Raw genomic sequence first — 6059 nt, 5'->3', positions numbered from 1 at the left:
ACGTGGAACCAACGTGGGGCTCGATCTCATGTCCCAAGATCACAATTTGAGCTGCAACCAATAGTCATTTGCTTAACCAACTGCACCACTCAGGCGCCCCCAAATCTATACATTTTTTAAAAGAAGCTGAGTAAAAATCAGCCTATTGGTTCATTTCAGGAAATACAGAGGCCCTTTGAAGACACTGAAACATCAAAACCTAGAGCAATCAGAATTATGGTCACTCTGTCAAAGTTATAAAAGGTTTTCATCAGGCCTGCCTAACATGAGCACATGGACAGAGCAAAACTATCATCCTACAACTCTCAGAAACAGAAATGTGTGATTTGGGTAATACACAGATAGAACAATTGGAATTTTTATAAACGTATTTACTAGCCAAAAGACCCTTGAAGGGTGCTGGGTCTCTCCTAAGTTCTACAGAATGATCCGAGAAGTCCATTATTCTTTCCAGTGGTTGGTTTATGAAAAGTCAGGCAACAGAATTCTGGGTCAATGAGGCATGAGGGAAGTGTCTTAGGAGCCCTCATCAAAGAGTTTTTCTCATTCTTTTTCTTTTTCTTTTTTTTTTTTTAAAGATTTTATTTATTTATTCGACAGAGATAGAGACAGCCAGCGAGAGAGGGAACACAAACAGGGGGAGTGGGAGAGGAAGAAGCAGGCTCATAGAGGAGGAGCCTGATGTGGGGCTCGATCCCAGAACGCCGGGATCACGCCCTGAGCTGAAGGCAGACGCTCAACCGCTGTGCCACCCAGGCGCCCCCTTTTTCTTTTTTTCTTAGTATAGAATGCTTCACGAATTTGCATGTCATTCTTGCCCAGGGCCCATGCTTCTCTGTTTCATTCTAGCTTTAGGAGATGTGCTGCTGAAGCAAACACAAATTTTCTCTTTCCTAACAGGGATCCAAGAAAGGGACTTATTTTCTTATATTCTTTGGACATGTATCAAGATGTGATGCCTGGAGCTATTGCAGCCATGTTGTGACCAGGAGGTGACAAGCCTGAGGAGAAAAGCCAATGTAGTGAGGATGGCAGAAGAGAAAATAGAAAGATCGGGGTCCCTGGTGGTGGTGTTGAGCCGCTGCATTAACCAACCCTACAAGGGCTCTACCTCTAGACTTCTTCTTCTTCTTTTTACTTCTTTCTTTATATGAAACTACAAATGAAGTTCCTATCATTATGTCACCCAGTTGAATTGTATCCTCAACCACCTTCAGCTGGATGCATTCTGAGAGATACAACTGACCACCAGATTGAAGGACCAGCTTTTCTAGCATTACAGGTTATTTTAGCTTCATTCTTTACTGTGACTTCTCAGGCCACTGTTAAAACATGTTGTAAATCTGCTACTGATTTTTTAAAAATGAAAACATCCAAATAAGCAATCACATCAAGTGCAAACTTCTTTATACAGTATAGGCTTATTTTTAAAAAACAAGCTCACTTGAATATTTGACTCCATTAATATTACCTCTCCAAAACACCCACCAGCTTTTACAGCGTTCAGATTCCAGACACTGCCTACTACCATGATTGATGAAAGAGGGTTTCCTAGCATTCTTGCTTTGTGCAGAAAATGAGCTGAAGACATTTCCACATCAGCCTTCATTTTGAAATATGTTCCAGGAAGAATGTGGCGAGTTTCTTGGGTTCTCCTGATTTTCACAGATTGAAGATCTGTGATTAATCATGCAGACTTACTTACGACTGTGAGAATAATGGCAACGAGAATAATGATTTTGATTTTAGTAAACGTTTATTGAAATCTTTTAACATGCAAGGGACTCCAGGGAAGCAGTGTAACATCATGATGAAGAATAAGGGCTTTGCTCTCAAGCAGGTGTGGATTGTGGCCTTGAAAGGTACTTGGGCATTTTCTGGGGAGGGAACCCAAAATAGGAGCACACGTTCCCATCTGATTCCCAGAGTTGACGTCAGAGTCCTTAGGAAGGTGTGTGGCTGGGGCCTCCTTTCCTTTTGCCTTGAGCTTCTATGTGGAGGAACTTGTTAGTGAAAAGCTCCTTGCCCCACACCCTATTTCTCTTTAGGTGAGTGATTTACCCGACCTTGGGAAATGAACTCTGCCATGGTTGACTCAGCCCCTTCCACTCTCGTTCTGTTGGGGGATCTGCCCCCCAGGTTTAACAGGGCCACGGCAGACCTGCAGGACCTGTCACGGTAGATAAGTCTATACAATTCAGCCTGACTTTTATTAGCAATCAATCTGACATCTTAATTTCCACGTATCTGACTCCTGGGTCACCCCTGAGAGAGGATCCGAACTCCTAGAAACAGAGAGCTGCTATACTAGAGGCTCTGCGAGACACCATTTGGCCATGCTGCTGTGTTGCGCACTGCACAAGGTGGTGGAGAGAGGGGTCTAAATCTTTCCCATGTACAAAATCTCTTGTTTCAGCCTCTTTTAGCCAAAAGTTCCCATACAGATCGACTCCTAGAAGCCCTGCTTTTGTGTTCATTAGGTGGGTTCAGAAAAACAGCATGGCCACCGTTTAAGGCAACCTCTCCAAATGCCAACCAGGTAGGGAGCTTCTCAGGACTGAAATGGAGTGACAAGTCAAAGGCAGCCTGACTTCTCCAAAGGCCTCGCTGTACCAGGTGCAGCTGGTTCTGCCAGTTTCCTAAAACTGCTGGGGCGTAGGGGTTGTTCCATGGAACCCGCCATGAGTGGCAGCGTCCTAGCGCTGACCTCAGAAGCTGTAGCAGCAGGGCCATTAACAAGCAGGCAAAAAGCGGGGGGAAGTATAAAAGGACTATGGATGAGTCCATATGAAACAGTCCCATCACATCCAGAAATCCTAGGGGGAGAAAGTTCAGGAGGTGAGTTTATGTGTTATGTGGTTTAAGAGCTAGAGTCAGTGCAAGTTAGATTATTGTTAGTGTGACCCCAATTTGATTCCTAGGGTGGGGAGTACAGAGGAAAAATGGATTGTAATAAAAATTGTCATGCTGAGGTTTTGGTGTCATAATTCTGTGTGTGAATTCAATTTGGGAACATTATTATGAGTTTTTGTGCTTAGATTTGAACATAACTTTGATTTTCTTCCTCTTACCGTAGTTTACCCTAAATCACAGCACCAGAGCGTCGGGGACCCTGCCTCTGGCCGGCAGTCGAGTCCTGTAGATGAAATCGTTTGGAATCTGGGCCTTGAGAATGGTTCTTATGTACCCAGTTCCTGGGACTTAGGCTGCTATGTTTTTTGTACAGGAAGCATGGGTGCCATCATCTCCACCAACACAGGTCACACCTGCCATCCTGCACCGACCTCAACAGGGGCAGGAGGTTTAGAAGCTAAGATCCAAGAGGCTTACAGTCTGGAGGGGGGAGATGAGCATATCCAGTACAGTGTTGTGGGAGTGTATGGGGTGCAAACAGGGGGTCATAGGGGGTCCGGTAGGGTACAGAGGTGTCTCAGAAAAGAGAAAAAGTCTGTAGTTCGGGCATAACTGATAATAGAATCCCTGTTCACTTTTAAAACTGTCTGTATTTAGATGATAAATTGGCTAGCCTAGGCTAGGAAAGGGATCCTTTCTGAAACTTGGGAAAAAAACCCATCAGTAGCATCTTAGGGGTGAAGCTTAGTGTAAAAGTAACTATTTGTGAGTCACTTGCAGTCTGGTCCTGTGACTTACCTTCTGTGCCAGGCTCTGCTGTGTGTGTGTGTGTGTGTGTGTGTGTATGTGTGTGTGTGTGCGTGCACGCGTGTGCATGCACGCGTACGCAGGGGATGGAGAGAGAGCATGAAAATTGAATGAATAGGCAAATTGAATGAATGAGTGCCATTCAAACTAACTAAATTACTAAAATAACTAAAATTGTTAAATAACGAAAGTAATTTTCTTTTTCAGAAATCATTCTGAATGGCAGTCGATTTGTCGCGAGGTTTCAAGTAAACTAAGAGGGGAGAACAAGTGATTTTACAAATAACTTTGAAAAACAATTGGTCTTTAAAACAATCCCTTGGGTCCTCCCTGTCCTCGTTCACTACAGGATAATGATGGAGGATTCATTTGATGAAAAACCTCCAAGAAGCTTCTGGGGAAAAAAATGTGTCCTAAAGTCAAAGTTGTGGTCTTTATTTATTTATTTTTTTAAAGATTTTATTTATTTATTTGACAGAGAGCACAAGCAGGGGAAGCTGCAGGCAGAGGGCTAGGGAGAAGCAGACTCCCCACTGAGCAAGGGGCCCCAGGCAGGACTCAATCCCAGTACCCCGGGATCATGACCCAAGCCAAAGGCAAAGGCTTAACCAGCTGAGCCACCCAGGTCTTCCAACCCCAGTAGTGAGAGAACCTGAGGAAGGAAGTGCGCAACTTACTTGCAAATTGTAGGTAGCTTTCTGTGAGTTGACTGCTAATAGAAAAAAAAAAATCCACGCACTTTAGTTTTAAGTTAGTAATAACAACAATTAGTTGATTCAGGCCTTTTGCTCTCTGAGTCTTCAGGGAGTCTTCCCTGAAAGAGACTGGTAAGAGGGCTGCTGTCCCCTTTCCTGAAGCATCTACTAAGAGGCTCTGACCTTCTTGCCCCGGACAGGCCATGGGCCCACGTGTGCAGGCAGAGTGTTTATTCTGGGCGGTTTTCGCAGCCCCTGAAGACTACCACTAGAAGTCTTTCGAGGAATTCCTTCATGAGAGAATATTTCACTCTGTACAGAGACAGCTGAGCGACCTAAGTACGCACAGCTACCACGCTCTCAAATGATTATAACACAGGCACACCCCACCTTAAAGGAATAGGTTGTAATTAATTGAAAGCAGGAGAACGCAAAGAAAAATCTGAGAAGAGGGGGGCGGTTTGAGGAAAGGATGTGGCTGTTTTACTTTGCAATTTGGCTTAGAACTAGCTCTGGTGGTTGTTTTTCCCAAGTATCGCCTCTGGCTATTCTGGAAAAGATAATGTGGCAAATGAAGACACTCATTCATATCATTATGTTTTATTGAACAAAAATATTTCTAACTAAAGTATTAATGGGATACTAAAGGACTGCATCTTAAACTTTAATGGGGGAGCAGAGCATGTGTGCCTTGAACGAACCGCTGTATTCGATGCTTCTTACATTTCTTTGTTTGCTCTAAGGGGTTTCCATTCTACTCACCTTATGCTACTACGAACACACAAGAAGGCTACTTCTCCGTTTCTTTCAAGTGCATAGCTATTTTTGCCAAAAAAGAAATATATGATTCTGAATTCCGTGTGAAAAAAATAGAAAATCAAAGAATTAAAATCTGAATTTTGTTGAAAAGATGTCTAGCTTTATTAAAATGTGTATTTCATTTTTTTTAGAAAGAAAATATAACTAATAAAATATAAATGGATCTTTCTCTAGGGAAGCAGTTGAAAATTCTCAAAATTTATTTCTGCAGTTAATTCCTTATCCCAAATTATGGTTACACACTCGGCTATAGAGGCTTTGCATTTCAATCAACGAGGATTTACTTTTCTTTAGAGAATAGCTAACACACTTCACTGCCCCATAACCTTCCCATGACATTCTCCCACACAAAATATTGTAGATTAAAAAAAAAAAAAGCTTCAACTGACGGAAGCCTATCTGTAGTTCATTCAGAATTGAAAATGGGAAGATTAACATGTTCCTTATTCATGGGAACAGGGGAAAAGGCAAAACCAGAAATTTGTGTGACCACCTAAGGTCCCTTTTCTTATTTGCAATTCCATTTCTATATATAGAATGGGAATAATTTCCTCATATGGTTTTTAAAACAATCCATTGTAAATATAAGGAGTATATATTTTTTTCTCTGTTTGTACTGGTAAGCCTGGATAAAGAGGGTGAAGATGACTTCTAGTTTTTGTGTCTGAACAGAGTTTGCAAGACAATATAGGGAATATACTTGAAGGGCACCCAGAAATGTGTTAGCCTGACCTGTGAGCACAGACGGGAGTGCCCAGAGCTGGGGCAGAGCCTGGCTCACCGCTCACCAAACTCATTTCTTGTTCTTGGGAAAATACAAACCGGCCAAGCCAGTATGGTGGTTGCGACCCACATGTGGCTATTTAAACTTAAATTACTTACAAT

At 42.6% G+C, this 6059-nt stretch overlaps 1 non-coding gene across 1 annotated transcript; it reads right to left on the bottom strand.

The window, feature by feature from the left end:
- Positions 1 to 777: 777 nt before the first annotated feature.
- On the bottom strand, positions 778 to 879 carry LOC117796563. Its single transcript, XR_004621114.1, has one exon. It is a non-coding gene; the product is annotated as a U6 spliceosomal RNA (small nuclear RNA).
- Positions 880 to 6059: the final 5180 nt, after the last annotated feature.

Source organism: Ailuropoda melanoleuca, chromosome 15, assembly GCF_002007445.2.
Source record: "Ailuropoda melanoleuca isolate Jingjing chromosome 15, ASM200744v2, whole genome shotgun sequence".
Taxonomy (NCBI): domain Eukaryota; kingdom Metazoa; phylum Chordata; class Mammalia; order Carnivora; family Ursidae; genus Ailuropoda; species Ailuropoda melanoleuca.
The sequence above is the reverse complement of the archived record's forward strand: the minus strand, read 5'-3'. Positions and strand labels throughout refer to the sequence as shown.